The sequence below is a fragment of the Giraffa tippelskirchi genome, chromosome 4, assembly GCF_054371585.1.
Source record: "Giraffa tippelskirchi isolate mGirTip1 chromosome 4, T2T-mGirTip1v1.2.pri, whole genome shotgun sequence".
In the NCBI taxonomy this organism is placed as follows: domain Eukaryota; kingdom Metazoa; phylum Chordata; class Mammalia; order Artiodactyla; family Giraffidae; genus Giraffa; species Giraffa tippelskirchi.
In genome coordinates, this window is record NC_137278.1 from 9,252,130 (window position 1) to 9,270,266 (window position 18,137).

The window sequence follows — 18,137 nt, forward strand, 5'->3', positions numbered from 1 at the left end:
CAGGAGCGTGCTCCGAGAGAACCCGCGGCTGCGCAGTACAACCCGGAGCAGGTCAGTCTCCTGTTGGTACTCTAGGACCTTCGCTGGCATTTGCGGAGAGGAGTGCTAAACACTTTAACTTATCTCAGCTTGTCTAATCGAGATCATGTCAAATCCTTTACTGGCTCCACAGCGCCTTTAGCTTGTACCGGGTGCTCAGTAAGAGTTCAGTGCAGGGACCAATGCCCTCTCAAGCACTGTGCCGGGTTCCTCTAGGAAAAACCTCATCCCAATTGAATGACTCATAACTAGTCCAGACTATTCGTGATAAACTCATTCTTATTAGCCATTAGTTGGACTAGGCATAGGCATGTGACCAATTTCTGGCCCATAATACTTATAGAAGCCATTGATTGGGGCTTTTGAAAAAGTTTTTGCTCTTCTGTTCTTGTTTTCAAAGTCTACCAAGACTTCTAGTTGAATATGCTCAAGTGTTTTGCAGCTTTTATTTTCTTCCTGTCTCTAACCAGACATAAAGGTTGAAAATTCAGTCACTGGCATGTGCTTGTGATAAGACAAATGCTAAGGCCAACGAAGCAGAAAGATTGAGCCTGCCAGGCTCCTCGGTCCATGAAATTTTCTAGGCAAGAATACTGGAGTGGGTTGCCATTTCCTACTCCAGGTGATCTTCCTGCAAGGGATCAAACCCAAGTCTCTTGCATCTCCTGCATTGGCAGGCAGATTCTTTACCACTGTGCCACCTGGGAAGCCCGTTAATAGACTACATATCTCCAAGTATAACAGCAACAAAATATATAAAATTGCTAGGAGAAATATTGAAAATATGAACTCACAATCAAAAAACAAAACCCATGGGCAGAGAAGACAATCAGCAGAGTCAGATACATTTTAAGTGTCTAACTCATTGGAAGGGTTAAATAACTAATGAGGTACAGCTGAAGAGAATTCATGAGCTAAAAAATAGATTTGAAGAAAATAACCCAAAAGCCATCAAAGAGAGATAAGGAAATGAAAAAGAGTGAGGTCTATCATATGCTTATCTTTTATGTTGCTGCTGCTGCTGCTGCTAACTCACTTCAGTCGTGTCCGACTCTGTGCGACCCCATAGACGACAGCCCACCAGGCTCCCCCGTCCCTGGGATTCTCCAGGCAAGAACACTGGAGTGGGTTGCCATTTCCTTCTCCAATACATGAAAGGGAAAGGGAAAGTGAAAGTGAAGTCGCTCAGTCGTGTCTGACTCGTAGCAACCCCGTGGACTGCAGCCTACCAGGCTACTCCGTCCATAGGATTTTCCAGACGAGAGGATTGGAGTGGGCTGCCATTGCCTTCTCCGATCTTTTATGTTAGATGATAATAAAGTGAATATGAACAAAGTAGTTGTCAAATACTGATGGCTGAGAATTTTCCAGAATTGATGAAAGAGAAGCAGCCTCAGGAAACACAAGGAATCCCAAGTAGGATTGGGGAAAAGAAAACCTAGATCTAGTGAAACTGCAGAACACCAAAGCATGAGATGATTTTAAAAGCAGAGAGAGAAGAAAGTCAGATTATCTACCATAGAATGATAGTGATACCAACTCCTGGCTACTCAATAGCAATAATGGGAACAATGATGATAATAATAGCGTGAAATAGTATCATTAATGGAATAATAGCCTTAACAAGATGAGAGAAAATAATCTTATACCTAGAATTGTATACTTAGCAAATAATCTTTCAAAAAATAAAAACATAATACTTTTCAGATCAACAAAAACTAAGAGTTACTACCAACAGAACTTAACTGAAGTGTCTCTTAGAAGAAATATTTCAGGAAGAAATAAAATGATCCCAAGAGGAAAAACTGAGGAACAGTAAGGATCAGTGAGCAGATAAAATGGCAAACATAGGTAAATATAAACAAAAATTAGGGACAAACAAACAAAGAACAACTTATAATTTGTAGGATCAAAAACTGTAAAACAAAAATAATGGAATGATAGTATAAAAGGGTTACTGAACTGAATGCATTATAAAACTGTGTGTTAGTTAACTATTGTGTAACAAACAGCCTCAAAACCTCAGAGGGATACAGCTTTATTTGTTTCTGGCTCATATGTCTAGTGTCTTCTTGGGGTTGGTTAGAAAGCTTTGCCTAGCTTGGCTGGGCTTGCCTACATGTCTAGGGTCAGCTGATCTAGGGTGGTTTTGGCTGCGTGCCCTGACTCTGTTCCATGTGTCTCTTACTCAACAGCCAGGCAATGGGGATAAATTCTCATGGCAATGGTAGGTACACAAAAGAGAGCAATGGAAATGTATGAGCCCATTTTCCAAGACTTTAAAAAATATTTTATTGGCTAAAGCAGGTCACATGACTGAGTCCAAGGCTATATAGTAGTAGTAGTAGTAGTAGTGGTGGTGAAAGTCGCTCAGTCGTGTCCAACTCTTTGGGACCCCATGGACTATACAGTCCATGGAATTCTCCAGGCCAGAATACTGGAGTGGGTAGCCTTTCCCTTCTCCAGGGGATCTTCCCAACCCAGGGATTGAACCCAGGTCTCCAGCATTGCAGGCAGATTCTTTACCAGCTGAGCCACCAGGGAAGCCCAAGAATACTAGAATGGGTAACCTATCCCTTCTCCAGTGGATCTTCCAAACCCAGGAATAGAACTGGGGTCTTCTGCATTGCAGGTGGATTCTTTACCAACTGAGCTATTCAGTTCAGTTCAGTTCAGTCGCTCAGTCGGGTCCAACTCTTTGCAACCCCATGAACCACAGCACGCCAGGCCTCCTTGCCCATCACCAACTGCCGGAGTCTACACAAACCCATGTCCATTGAGTCAGTGATGCCATCCAACTATCTCATCCTCTGTCATCCCCCTCTCCTCCTGCTCTCAATCTTTCCCAGCATCAGGGTCTTTTCAAATGAGTCAGCTCTTTGCATCAGATGGCCAAAGTATTGGAGTTTCAGCTTTAACATCAGTCCTTCCAATGAACACCCAGGACTGACCTCCTTTAGGATAGACTGGTTGGATCTTCTTGCAGTCCAAGGGACTCTCAAGAGTCTTCTCCAACACCACAGTTCAAAAGCATCAATTCTTCGGCATTCAGCTTTCTTTATAGTCCAACTTTCACATCCATACATGACTACTGGAAAAACCATAGCCTTGACTAGACAGACCTTTGTTGGCAAAGTAATGTCTCTGCTTTTTAATAAGTTGTTTAGGTTGGTCATAACTTTCCTTCCAAGGAGTAAGCCTCTTTTAATTTCATGGCTATAGTCACCATCTGCAGTGATTTTGGAGCCCCCAAAAATAAAGTCAGCCACTGTTTCCACTGTTTCCCCATCTATTTACCATGAAGTGATGGGACGGATGCCATGATCTTAGTTTTCTGAATACTGAGCTATTAGGGAAGCCCAAGGCTATAGTAGGAGGGAGCTATGCAGAATTATGGCAAAGAGTATGCATAAGAAAGCAATGAATTGGAGTCATTAGTTGTATCAGCCAGTTAGATTGAACCGATTCCACTGTCTATAAAAGTATTGGTTAGCGTTAGACTCCTAATGAAATATGAATGTTAAAATTTCAAGGCTTACTATTTAAAGAATAAAGACCAAACCAGAGGAAGAAGAAGAATGTTTTTAAAAAGAAGGAAAGTACTTTCCTGGTGGTCCAGTGGTTAAGAATCCACATGCCAATGCAGGAGACACAGGTTCAATCCCTGGTATGGGGAAGATTCCACATGCAGCTAAATCTGTGCACTGCAACTACTGAAACCCGTGTGCTCTAGAGCCTGTGCTCTGCAACAAGGGAAGCCACTGCAACGGGAAGCCCTGGCTCACTGCAACTGGAGGAAGTCAGCACACAGCAATGAAGACTCAGTGCAGCCAAAAATAAATAAACAAAATTTTAAAAGGAGAAGGGGACTTCCCTAGTGGCCCAGTGGCTCTCAATGCAGGGGCTCTGGGTTTGATCCTTGATCAGGTAACTAGACCCCACATGCCCTGTGTGCTGCAATGGAAGACCCTGCATGCCTCAACTGAGATCTGGCACAGCCAAATAAATAATACTTTAAAAAATTCTGTTCAAACAAGAAAAAAAAAAAGGAAAGGGGAAGAAAGGAAGGAAACAAAGGCAGGAATGAAAGAACATAAACAGTGGAAAAATACAAAGCACAAAATAAAGTGGAAAAATAAATTTAAATACTTCAGTAACCACAATAAGGCTTCCCTGATGGCTTAGTGGGTAAAGAATCCACTTGTAATGCAGGAGACACAGGAGATGCTAGTTTGATCCCTGAGATGGGAAGATCCCCTGGAGGAGGAAATGACAACCCACTCCAGTATTGCCTGGAAAATCCCATGGACAGAGGAGTCTAGCGGGCAACAGTCCAAAGAATCGGATTAACTGACTAAACACAGCACAACATATATTTTTAAAAACCCAAACCATCTAGTGAAAAGATAGATTATAACACCAACTTTTGAAAAAATTTAGCTATGCACCAAGACAAATTTTAAAGTCAAAGAATGGTAAGAGATTCCATGCTGGGTCTGTTTTAGCTGTATCAACGTTGGACAAGGTAGACTTTGAGGCAAAAGCATTGCTAGAAGTAGTGTGGTGAATTTTATCATTGTTCTCAATAATTTGCTACTCCTCTAAGAGGTCTGTACTTCCCAACCTGTGGACTTCAGGCTTGGTCACTGAAACATGAATAGAAATGATGAACCATCTATTTTTTCCTGCTGCCACAGGCAGGTCACATCCAAGATGGGGCTGCTCCTTCCACTGGGTCCTTGAATGAAAATAAACTAGAATGAAGAGTGGGTAGTGCCACAATGACCCCTGTGTGCATGCTCAGTCATGTCCGACTTTTGCTACCCCATGGATTGCAGCCCACCAGGCTCCTCTGTCCGTGGAATTTTCCAGGCAAGAATACTGGAGTGGATTGCCATTTCCTTCTCCAGGGGATGTTCCTGACCCAGGGATTGAACCCACATTTCTTGCACCTCCTGCATTGGCAGGCAGATTCTTTACCATGGTACCACCTGGAAAGCCCCACAAATGACCCAAAGGATGTATAACATGAGTGAGAAATTAACCATCATCTTTATAAGCCACTGAGATTTTGAAGTTAGGTGTGGTCATGTGGCTTTCTTTGACTAATGTAATATGAAATATGTCAGTTCTAAGTGGATACTTTATGAATGAGTGCATGATTCATGCCTAACTTAGCAAAAGATGACTAATAAATATAGGCTATTTTATAATGAGAAAGGTTCAACTCACCAGAAGTACATGATAATTCTAAATGGTAACTATATGATATTGTAGCCTCAAATGATGATATAGATTAAAAATTGATAGAAATCCACAGATTCACTGTCAGAGTGGAGATTGAGGAATTCATGAGTGTTGCCACTAAATATTTTCTCTCTTTCTCCTGGAGAGGGTAGGCCTGCCCTTGAACATAGATGTGGCCTTGTGGCTTTCTTTGACCCATGAAAAAGGAATTGAAATGACCTGCATCACTTTCAGGTGAAAGCTTTGAGAGTCACTGTGTAATTCCCCCTCCTCACTTTCTCTCTGCCATGGGGACCAGCAATGTTCCAGAAGGTGCCTGCTCCATCAACAAGAGTCCGAGAATGAAAATAGCAGGTGGGAGATCCCTAAGCTGACCAGAGATAAAAACACAGGGTTGGGACTGTATGTTTTGGTTTTTTGGTGGCCAGGGCATGTGGCATCTTAGCTCCCTGACCAGGGATGGAAGCTGCACCCCTTGCAGTGGAAGGCAATGTCTTAACTATTGGACTTCCAGGGAAGTCCCTCAGTCTGCCATTCAGTTCAGTTCAGTCGCTCAGTCGTGTCCGACTCTTTGCGACCCCATGAATTGCAGGCCTCCCTGTCCATCACCAACTCCCGGAGTCTACCCAAACCCATGTCCATCGAGTCAGTGATGCCATCCAACCATCTCATCCTCTGTCGTCCCCTTCTCCTCCTGTCCCCAATCCTTCCCAGCATCAGGGTCTTTTCCAATGAGTCAACTCTTCGCATGAGGTGGCCAAAGTATTGGAGTTTCAGCTTCAACATCAGACCTTCCAATGAACACCCAGGATTGATCTCTTTTAGGATGGACTGGTTGGATCTCCTTGCAGTCCAAGGGACTCTCAAGAGTCTTCTCCAACACCACAGTTCAAAAGCATCAATTCTGTGGTGCTCAGCTTTCTTCACCGTCCAACTCTCACATCCATACATAACCACTGGAAAAACCATAGCCTTGACTAGACGGACTTTTGTTGGCAAAGTAATGTCTCTGCTTTTATTTTTTTGTTGTTGTTTTCCTTTTTTTTTTATTTTTTTTATTTTTTTATAAATTTATTTATTTTAGTTGGGGGCTAATTACTTTACAATATTGTAATAGTTTTTGCCATACATTGACATGAATCAGCCATGGGTTTACATGTGTTCCCCTTCCTGGACCCCCCACCCACCTCCCTCCCCATCCCATCCCTCTGGGTCATCCCATTGCCCCGGCCCTGAGCCCTTGTCTCATGCATCGAACATGGAATGGTGTTCTGTTTCACATATGATAATATACATGTTTCAATGCTATTCTCCCAGAACGTCCCACCCTCACCTTCTCCCTCAGAGTCCATAAAATTGTTCTATGCATCTGTGTCTCTTATTCTGTCTCGCATATAGGGTTATCGTTACCATCTTTCAAATTCCATATATATGCATTAGTATACTGTATTGTTGTTTTTCTTTCTGGCTTACTTCACTCTGTATAATGGGCTCCAGTTTCATCCATCTCAGTAGAACCGATTCAAATGTATTTTTTTTAATGGCTGAGTAATATTCCATTGTGTATATGTACCACAGCTTCCTTATCCATTCGTCTGCTGAGGGACATCTAGGTTGCTTCCATGTCCTGGCTGTTGTAAACAGTGCTGCGATGAACATTGGGGTACACGCGTCTCTTTCAATTCTGGTTTCCTTGGTGTATATGCCCAGCAGTGGGATTGCTGGGTCACATGGCAGTTCTATTCCCAGTTTTTTAAGGAATCTCCACACTGTTCTCCATAGTGGCTGCACTAGTTTGCATTCCCACCAACAGTGTAAGAGGGTTCCCTTTTCTCCACACCCTCTCCAGCATTTATTGCTTGTAGACTTTTGGATAGCAGCCATTCTGACTGGTGTGAAATGATACCTCATTGTGGTTTTGATTTGCATTTCTCTAATAATGAGTGATGTTGAGCATCCCTTCATGTGTTTGTTAGCCATCTGCATTTCTTCTTTGGAGTTTTAAATACACTATCTAGGTTGGCCATAACCTTCCTTCCAAGGAGTAAGCGTCTTTTAATTTCATGGCTGCAATCACCATCAGCAGTGATTCTGGAGCCCAGAAAAATAAAGTCTGACACTGTTTCTACTGTTTCCCCATCTATTTCCCATGGAGTGATGGGACCAGATGCTATGATCTTAGTTTTCTGAATGTTGAGCTTTAAGCCAACTTTTTCACTCTCCTCCTTCACCTTCATCAAGAGGCTCTTTAGTTCTTCTTCACTTTCTGCCATAAGGGTGGTGTTATCTGCATATCTGAGGTTATTGATATTTCTCCCAGCAATCTTGATTCCAGCTTGTGTTTCTTCCAGCCCAGCGTTTCTCATGATGTACTCTGCATATAAGTTAAATAAGCAGGGTGACAATATACAGCCTTGACGTACTCCTTTTCCTATTTGGAACCAGTCTGTTGTTCCATGTCCAGTTCTAACTGTTGCTTCCTGACCTGCATACAGGTTTCTCAGGAGACATGTCAGGTGGTCTGGTATTCCCATCTCTTTCAGAATTTTCCACAGTTTCTTGTGATCCACACAGTCAAAGGCTTTGGCATAGTCAATAAAGCAGAAATAGATGTTTTTCTGGAACTCTCTTGCTTTTTTGATGATCCAGCGGATATTGGCAATTTGATCTCTGGTTCCTCTGCCTTTTCTAAAACCAGCTTGAACATCTGGAAGTTCACGGTTCACGTATTGCTGAAGCCTGGCTTGGAGAATTTTGAGCATTACTTTACTAGCATGTGAGATGCTAGTCTGCCATTACTACAAAACAATTCACCCCAAAATTCAGTGGCTTAAAACAACACTGATTTATTTTTTCACTTACGTGTCTGTAGGTCAGTGACGTTGGACTCAACTGAGCAGCTGTGCTTCAGGCTGTGGGTCCAGATGAGCCTGGCTCCTCATGGCAGGTTAGGCTCAGGTCTGCCCATGTGTTTTCATTTTGGGATCCAGCTGAAGGGATGGTAGCTAACCAGGGGAAACTCTTCTCATGGAATGCAGAGATGTTAAGAGATGAAGCTCACTGTGCAAGCATATTTTTGTCATTTCTGTGGACATCACACTGGCCATAATAAGTCATATGGCTGAGCCCACAGGAAAGGGGTAAGAAAGTGCACTCCACTTCTAGTGAGGGGGATGTGCAAAGTCACATGGAGAAAGGATGCAGGGGACGGTGAGGAATTCGGACCGATTATCTCAATATATCATCATTACTCTGATACTGGAGTGAGAAGAATTCAGAGGGGCCATCTATTAATAGGAAAGTGTAGGTAAAGAGGAAAGATGAAAGGGACAGAGAAGTGTGCAAGTTGTTGAGAGTCCAGGGATCTTTATGGTGTGGCCAGTGAGAAATCTCTGGCACAGAAAGCATGAACGTTCATTTACGATAAAAGATTTTTCATATGTGAATTTAAGGCTTTTTTTTTTTCTTTTGGCTTGAGTGCTTGTGATGTTAACCTCCCCTCTGTCATCCTTGACTTTCAGTAAAGGCTGGTAGGCCCACAAAAAGCCCTGCAGGAGTGGTGTGTGTGTGTGTGTGTGTGTGTGTACATCAAAGGAAAGATCAAGTTCCTTTGGAGACAATGACAGAAATAGAACAAATTCAACATAAGCTGGCACTTAGATCCAGGAGTAACAAGGACAGGTGCACCCGGGGTACCTGCAGACATCTTGGAAACACACTGAGGTCTCCACAGGAGAAGATGTGGTGGTTTTAGCTGATCATCTTTGTCTTTTTTTTTTGGCCGCACTGCATGTAATGCAGGATCTTAGTTGCCTGACCAGAGATTGAACCTGTGTCTCCTGCAGTGGAAGCATGGAGTCTTAACCACTGGACCACCAGAGAAGTCCCATGATCGTCTTTTTCTTTTAGACCCAGGAATCTTGCTGAAATCTGGATTATCACTGGGGGAGGATCAGTATCTGGTTCAAGGGAAGTTGAAGGGCACCTGCGGTACTCTTCACACTCATCCTTCAGGCATTTACTCTGTAGGAGGTGCTGTGCTGAGTGCTTCACATTCATTATCCTATTAAATATTTGCAACTCTGTGCAGCAGGTGATGCTATTGTCCTCACTCTACACATGAGGAATCTGGAGCACTGGCAGACGTGCAAGCCAGATGTTCTCATCTGGGAGTGGGAGCCCCCCAAAATTTTGCTCTTGGATGCTGAAGTCAGGGCCTGGAGGTGGGGTATGTGGGGGCTGAGAGGGGATCCCTGGCACTGGTCGGTTGGGGGCACATTCTCCTTTGATGACTCCTCGTGGGGCTCAAGCTCTGATCACTGATGCTTCAGTTGCCTGATGAACAGACTGGCCCCAGCCCTCCCTCTGCTCCCTCTAATATCTTTTCATCATGTTCTTAACAGTTACCATGTCTGCAGGTGTCCAATAGAAACATTGAAATAGTAGGCACTTTTGGAGAAAGTCTTCTCCCAGCTAAGCTGCCAGGCTCAGAGAAGTGAAGTGCCTTGCCCAGGTATACAACTGGTACGAGACAGGGTAGGGTATGGAAACTTGGCCAGATGAACCTCCCTTTTCAAATTCATGAGCTCTGTATTAGTCAGCTTGGGCTGTCATAACAAAGCACCACAGACTGGTGACTGAAACAACAAAGACTGATTTTCCCACAGTGCTGGAGGCTGGAAGTCCAAGATCAAGGTGTCACCAGGTTTGGTTTACCTGAGGCCGCTCTCCTTGAGTTTGCCAAGGGCCACCTTCTGGCTCTGTTCTCATGGGCAAGAGAACTGGTGTTTCTGTATAGCCTAATGTCCTCTTCTTATGAGGACGTTATATGAAAAGCCTACTCTCAGGGTCTCAGTTAGCTTTATCACCCCTCTAAGGCCCTATTCTGCAAATATAGTCACATCCTGAGGTCCTGAGAGCTATGGCTTCAACATGTGAATTTGTTGGGGACACAATTCAGGTCATCTAGCCACTGACTCAAGGTAGTGCTTCCTTGCCTCCAAGACCCATAGACTTGTAGAATGTACCCCACTCTCCACCGTGGTACAGACCTGGCCACTGAGACATGAAGAGGAAAAGGGGCTGGCCAGGTTCACACTGGTAGGCTGGAGCAGAGCTGAGACTTGACTCAGATATCCGAGTCCCCCAGAGGTCCCCAGCATCCATGCCCCTGCTTTCCACCAACAGGAAGCTGACTTTCCTTGGGGAGTTCACCACCCTGCCCCATTCTCACCCAATAGTTTGAGGGAATTCAGTTTCAGATGAGCCTTGATTTGGTTAAGCCAATCAGCTTATCCCATTTTCCTGCCACCATGATGTGGGCAAGGACAAGCCTCTGACCTTATTTGGACACCCCTTGACCTATGGGAGAGCTCCCAGAACAGACTCTCTTTTGTGGGGTGGTGTGGGAGGAGGTGAGGTCGAGAACTATTGTAGCTGTTCTATTGCAGCGAGAGGAGGACTTGAAATTGCAGGGGCCCCTATGTGGGGGCTGAAGATGAACTTGACAGCCAGAAGGACGTACAAGAGAGCCAGAGATGGATCAGTTTCTCGGTGAGAGTCTGCTTCTAGCCTTACCCCACCAGGCTCCTGTGAACTAACACTTTCTCTTTATTCTTTGTCAATTTGAGGCTTTGCTTTTATTTTGATTTGCATTTTTTAAATAATTGAGATAGTCTTAATGGACACATAATCTGGAGGGAGTTGCCGGGGATGTAGCTAGGGGTGCCATTCATCTTTTCTTCCCTCCAGGATTCTGTGTTCACATGTATCAGTAGGAGTTCCAAGTCACAAAGAGCAGGGACTTCCCTGCTGGTCCAGTGGCTGGGACTCCGAGCTCCCAATGCAGGGGGCTCGGGTTAGATCCCTGGTCATGGAACTAGATCCCACATGCTGCAACTAAGAGCCTGCATGCTGCAACTAAAGATCCCACGTGCTACAACGAAGACCCGGCACAGCCAAATTAAAAAAAAAAAGACTCAAGGAACAGAATTGGAGTCTGGCTGATGTCGGCAGTAAAGGAATTCACCAGAAAGGTATGGGTGGCTCACACAGTCCCTAGGAGGCTGGAAAAGCAGGCTTGGTGACTACACAGCTGTGCCCACAATCAGGTCACAGAACTGGAGTGACCAGGATGCTGCTGCCACCCCAAGGCCACCACCATGACCACTGCTGACCCCATGCCCCAGGCTGTGCTGTTGCTACTCTCGCTGCCTTGGTAGCTGGTTTCACTGCAACTGCTGCTGCTGCCTCCCTAAGCCACATGACCAACTCTGAGCCCTGGTCCTGTGGCTGCTTCCTAGCTGCAAAGGAGGCTGGGAAAATGACACCCAACCTTCAAAGCTTCTAGAGTGCGGGTAAAGAATCTGCCTGCAACGCAGGAGACACAGGAGATGCAGGTTCAACCCCCAGGTCAGGAAGATCCCCTGGAGGAGGAAATGGCAACCCACTCCAGTATTCTTGCCTGGAAAATCCCATGGACAGAAGAGCCTGTCCAAAGAGTCCAAAGGGTGTCAAAGAGTTGGACACGACTGAGTGACTAAGCACACAGAGTGGAAAATTAATTCTGTTTCCTTCCAAACCTCATAACATGAGGAATTCCTTGAAAACAGGATGGGAGTCCTTGCTGGGCAGTCAAAAAAATAGGGCAAATGTTCAATACAGGGCATAAGGAACTGAGATCAAATGGGACAATAGCTTCAGGAATATTAATGGCAAATCTGAGTTAGAGAAGGTAGCTGGAACCTGGGGCTTCTGACTCCTCCTTCCCTAAAGGGATTGAGTTTCTCTTCCAGTTGTGGGGGAGCCTTTGGACCAGGCAGCCCTCTTCCAAGGGCAGGGATGCTTTGTCTTGCTGAGTTACTGCCTGCAACAGGAGCAGAAACAAGGATGAGCTGTTCTTGAGGGTAGGTCCAGAGGGAGTGCCGTGTCTGAACTTGACCTGGGCCCCACCTCACCGCACAGATGAGGGCGCACAGAGGAGGATGGGAAGGTCTTGTTTCTACTGCTGTTTCCTCTTTGGGGAATGGGTGGGAATCTCCTTCCCCAAGAGGAGACAAAGTCAAAAGAGAGTGTGGTGGGATGGGGGTGGGGGGCAGGGGTGGAGATAACTCTCCCAGGGCCAGTGATGCCTAGTCAGATGCTTAGGGGACCAGGAAGACGATGCAGACGAGAGAGGTGGACCAAGCACAGCATATTAAATATACACGAATATATATTCTTTTTTAAAAAATTGTGTTTTTGGCTGCGCTGGGTCTTAGCTGCTTTACGCAGGCTTTCGCTGGTTGTGGTGAGCGGGGCTACTCTTCACTGCGGTGCGTGTGCTTCTCATTGTAGCGGCTTCTCTGGTTGTGGAGCACAGGCTCTAGGTGTGCAGGCTTTAGAGGTTGTGGGGTACAGGCTTATCTGCTCCAAGGCGTGTGGAATCTTCCTGGACCAGAGATTGAACACTTGTCCCTTGCATTGGCAGGCAGGTTCTTATCCACTGCACCACAAAGGAAGTACAAGAATACATATTCTTAACTTCCACACATATATACACCCTCTTTTTGTTTTGCCACTTGCTGGATGCATGGCATGCTGGCTCTCTTTTATTCGGTCCTTCCCGCAGATCCTCTCTGTCTCCCATGCTCCCCAGCTCTGTGTCCTGGAATCTGAGCTACATGGGAAGCCTGGGAGGATCCCTTTGTCTTCTGGCTTCCAGTTGGTGTGGCCCATGGGGGTCACCAGAGTAGACTGGATGCACAGACGACAGGAACTTGGAGGAGTCTTTTCCAGGCTCCGTCCACATGGAGTCACCCTGGGCTGACTGCGGCCCTTGACCCAGACTCAGCTCTGTCAGCAGCGCTTTCTCCCCAGGCCCCCTCCCTGCATCCCTTCAGACTCAGGATGCTGACCCTCCCCAGTGTTTGTGGCGCTGGGGGCTGTATCATTCTTTATTGCTTTTCCTAAACTCTATCCATACCTTTGTAAATAATCCCACTACTAAACTCTCTTCACCTCCCCAGCTTTGAGCGTGTTGTCTGTTTCCTGCTGGTACCTTAAAAGATGGAATGTTTCTCTACTGAAAACAACACAAAAGAGCCCCTCACATGCAACAGCAAACAGGATTTGCATTAACTCTCAAACTCCTGACTGAGGGAGACGGTAAGGAATGGTAGGGATTGTGACGAACTGGAAAGCACGTGACCTCTCCCATTCCAGTCTGTCGTCGCCATGACAGTGACAGTTCAGCGTTGTCAATTCTTCCCGTTTTTCAAAAGTAGCAAAATGTCCAGGTTTAAAGTGAGATCTCTTGATTTTTCAAATGTTAGCTTCACTATTTAGAAATCTTGCTGTGAGGCAGATGATCAATAGGCTGAACTTGGCCCTCGAAGCACCAGTTTGCAGTCTGTACTCTCAGCATATAGCATCCTGCGAGTCCCAAACCTTACTTGATCAGAAGGGCCTGCAGGGAGGAGCGCTGTGTGCCAACTGTCAGGAGACCCTCAGGGCCCGGAGGTGGGGAGGAAGCCTGGCCATGCCACTTCCTCCAAAAAGGCTTAGCGGTGGCACCCATTAGCTTCTAAGTTCTGCAGCTTACAGCCTTGAGTGCCTCCCTGGCCCATGGCGTCTAATATGGGTGTCAGCGGAAAGTAAATTAAATCCGCTAGGCTGTAATCTGCAAATGAAGCATTTTGTGGCAGTAACTAAACAGGGCATTATGTTTTAATCGGGTTTTTTAAATGTTGTTTTAAAAATCATTTTATTGTGCAGAAGCTGGTACCCTAAGAGCTATAATTCCTTAACTAACCATATGATAATGTAATACCCTCCAGTCTAGATGTTCTTACCAGCCAGGGTGTTTGTCTCGATGCTCTTAAACCTATATATTTTCAGCGTAGAAGCGTTCCACCACCTTGCAGTCACTCAAATGGGGAACCCTGGCAGCAGCTTCTCCATAGGGATTGCCTTTCATCCTGACTTTGAGAGAGAAACAAAATGATTCATCCTTCCTTCATTTTATCTATCGTCCATCTGTCTATCAATCTATTTTTTTTAAAAAACAAACGGTTATATATTGCTGTCTTAGTGCTTTGCAAACATCAGTCTGATGCATTCTCCTACCAACTCCTTGAAGAAAGTGCTGTTCTTATCTTCATTTTTACAGATGAGCAAATTGAGGCACAGACAAGGGCAGTAACTTGAGAGAGGTCACCCAGCTGGTAAGTGATGAAGGTGGAGCCTGGCGCCCGAGTCCATGCTCTGAACTACCCAGCTGTGCTGCCTCTTCTTTCCAGCCTGCTCCCAAAGCCCCCAGCTCATTCATCTTTCTGCTTTCTCCTGTTACCCCTCTCTCATAGCCTAGACATTCAGTTATTCTTTTTTAATTTATTTTTAATGGAAGGATAATTGCTTTACAATATTGGTTTGATTTCTGCCATACATCAACATAAATTAGCCATAGGTGTACATATGTCCCCTCCCTCTTGAACTTCCCTCCCACCTCCCACTCTTTCCCACCCCTCTAGGTTGTCACAGAGCCTCAGTTTGAGATCCCTGAGTCATACAACAAATTTCCATTGGCTATCTTTTTACATAAGGTAGTGTTCATGCCTTCATGTTACTCCATTCATCTCACCCTCTCCTTCCTCCCCTCCCCCGCTCTTGTCCGTAAGTCTGTTCTCTGTCTACATCCCCATTGCTGCTCTGCAAATAGGTTCATCAGTGCCATCTTTCTAGATCCATAGACATATGTATTAATATACAATATTTGTTTTTCTCTTTCTGACTTACTTCACTGTCTATAATAGGCTCTAGTTTCATCCACCTCATTAGAACTGACTCAAATGCGTTCTTTTCTAGGGCTGAGTAGTATTCCATTGTATATATGTACCACAGCTTCTTTATCCATCTCTCTGTCGATGGACATCTAGGTTGCTTCCTATTATGTTGTGTTATGGATACTGAGAGTCTGCTGGGTCAGGTCCTGTGCTAAATGTTAGGAACCCCACAATGAGCTGTCCCATTATGGCCCCTGCTAAGTGGGGCTCACAGTATAAAAAGGGGCACAGCCTGGCAGCCAAATATCCCTTGAGATAAAGGAAGTGCACCCAGTCTTGCAACAGCCCCTGAACACCGTTGTTGGAATTAGAAAATGATGCTCCTTGCTCTAGTCACTTGACTGCCGCAAGAAAAAGAAATGCAAAAAAGCAAAATGGCTGTCTGAGGAGGCCTTACAAATAGCTGTGAAAAGAAGAGAAGCGAAAAGCAAAGGAGAAAAGGAAAGATATTCCCATCTGAATGCAGAGTTCCAAAGATAGCAAGGAGAGATAATAAAGCCTTCCTCAGCGATCAATGCAAAGAAATAGAGGAAAACAATAGAATGGGAAAGACTGAAGATCTCTTCAAGAAAATTAGAGATACCAAGGGAACATTTCATGCAAAGAAGGGCTCAATAAAAGACAGAAATGGTATGGACCTAACAGAAGCAGAAGATATTAAGAAGAGGTGGCAAGAATACACAGAAGAACTGCACAAAAAAGATCTTCAGGACCCAGATAATCACGATGGTGTGATCAGTCACCTAGAGCCAGACATCCTGGAATGTGAAGTCAAGTGGGTCTTAGGAAGCATCACTATGAACAAAGCTAGTGGAGGTGATGGAATTCCGGTTGAGCTATTTCAAATCCTAAAAGATGATGCTGTGAAAGTGCTGCACTGGATATGCCAGCAAATTTGGAAAACTCAGCAGTGGCCACGGGACTGGAAAAGGTCAGTTTTCATTCCAATCCCAAAGAAAGGCAATGCCAAAGAATGCTCAAACTACTTCACAATTGTACTCATCTCACACGCTAGTAAAGTAATGCTCAAAATTACTTTACAAGCCAGGCTTCAGCAATATGTGAACTGTGAACTTCCTGATATTCAAGCTGGTTTTAGAAAAGGCAGAGGAGCCAGAGATCAAATTGCCAACATCTGTTGGATCATCGAAAAAGCAAGAGAGTTCGAGAAAAACATCTATTTCTGCTTTATTGACTGTGCCAAAGCCTTTGACTGTGTGGATCACAAGAAACTGTGGAAAATTCTGAAAGAGATGGGAATACCAGACCACCTGACATGTCTCTTGAGAAACCTGTATGCAGATCAGGAAGCAACAGTTAGAACTGGACATGGAACAACAGACTGGTTCCAAATAGGAAAAGGAGTACGTCAAGGCTGTATCTTGTCACCCTGCTTATTTAACTTATATGCAGAGTACATCATGAGAAACGCTGGGCTGGAAGAAACACAAGCTGGAATCAAGATTGCTGGGAGAAATATCAGTAACCTCAGATATGCAGATGACACCACCCTTATGGCAGAGAGTGAAGAAGAACTAAAGAGCCTCTTGATGAAAGTGAAAGAGGAGAGTGAAAAAGTTGGCTTAAAGCTCAACATTCAGAAAATTAAGATCATGGCATCTGGTCCCATCACTCCATGGGAAATAGATGGGGAAACAGTGGAAACTGTGTCAGACTTTATTTTTGGGGGCTCCAGAATCACTGCTGATGGTGATTGCAGCCATGAAATTAAAAGACGCTTACTCCTTGGAAGGAAGGTTATGACCAACCTAGATAGCATATTTAAAAGCAGAGGCATTACTTTGCCAACAAAAGTCCGTCTAGTCAAGGCTCTGGTTTTTCCAGTGGTCATGTATGGATGTGAGAGTTGGACTGTGAAGAAAGCTGAGTGCCGCAGAATTGATGCTTTTGAACTATGGTGTTGGAGAAGACTCTTGAGAGTCCCTTGGACTGCAAGGACATCCAACCAGTCCATCCTAAAGGAAATCAGTCCTGGGTGTTCATTGGAAGGACTGATGTTGAAGCTGAAACTCCAATCCTTTGGGTACCTGATGCGAAGAGCTGACTCATTTGAAAAGACCCTGATGCTGGGAAAGATTGAGGGCAGGAGGAGAGGGGGATGACAGAGGATGAGATGGTTGGATGGTATCACCGACTCAATGGACATGGGTTTGGGTAGACTCCGGCATTTGGTGATGGACAGGGAGGCCTGGCATGCTGCAGTTCATGGGGTTGCAAAGAGTCAGACCAGACTAAATGACTGAACTGAACTGTGGGAGGACAGTCATATAAAGATGAACATCTGGGGCTTCCCTGGTGCTCTGGTGGCTAAGACTCTGCCCGCTATCCCAAAGCTTGGGGCCTGGGTTCCATCCCTGTTTGGGGAACTAGATTCCACAGGCTGCAACTAAGGATCCCGTATGCTGCAACTAAGACCCAGCACCACCAAATAAACAAATAAATAATAAAGACACGCACCTAGGATGACTGTGAATGCGATCTGTGCTCTTGGAGTTGTGTGTGACCTTCATAGCTGCATGTGGTGGGCCAGAGGTTGGGTGAAGTGCCCCCCTCTGTTCTGGAGGAACTGCCAAGGAGACTTCCTGCTGGAGGCTGAGATTCAAAGGTGGAGTAGGAATAAGTGGACGAAGAGCAGGGACCATGCTCCAGGCAGAGGGGAGGGCATGTGAGAAGAGCCGTGGGTGGCTTTGTGCTGTGTCCACCTAGCGAGGCTGGAACTACATTTCCCAGAATGCCTTTCCCTGTGTGTCTGGGATGGGGTGGGCTTCAGGGGAACTCTGGGTGAGGTTAGGAAGACAGAGATGAAGCAGTAGCCTTGGTTAGTCAGGAGCTGTTGCAGCTCACACATGTAGACCAGGGGCAACAGACTTAGAAAGGCTGATTGCCTGGCTCCTATGTGCTGTGCTATGCTTAGTCGTTCAGTCGTGTCTGACTCTGTGCAACCCCATGGACTACAGCCCACCAGGTTCCTCTGTCTATGGGGATTCTCCAGGTAAGAATACTGGAGTG

The 18,137-nt window shown here is 45.2% G+C and overlaps 1 long non-coding RNA gene across 1 annotated transcript; it reads left to right on the top strand.

Annotated features, from left to right (window-relative positions):
- The first annotated feature begins 14 nt into the window (after positions 1–14).
- On the top strand, positions 15–17,601 carry LOC145544368 (uncharacterized). The gene is made up of 7 exons (XR_014081358.1): positions 15–51; positions 5,521–5,640; positions 9,196–9,799; positions 10,737–10,839; positions 13,293–13,431; positions 14,435–14,489; positions 15,130–17,601. It is a non-coding gene; the product is annotated as an uncharacterized LOC145544368 (long non-coding RNA).
- The last annotated feature ends 536 nt before the right edge of the window (positions 17,602–18,137 follow it).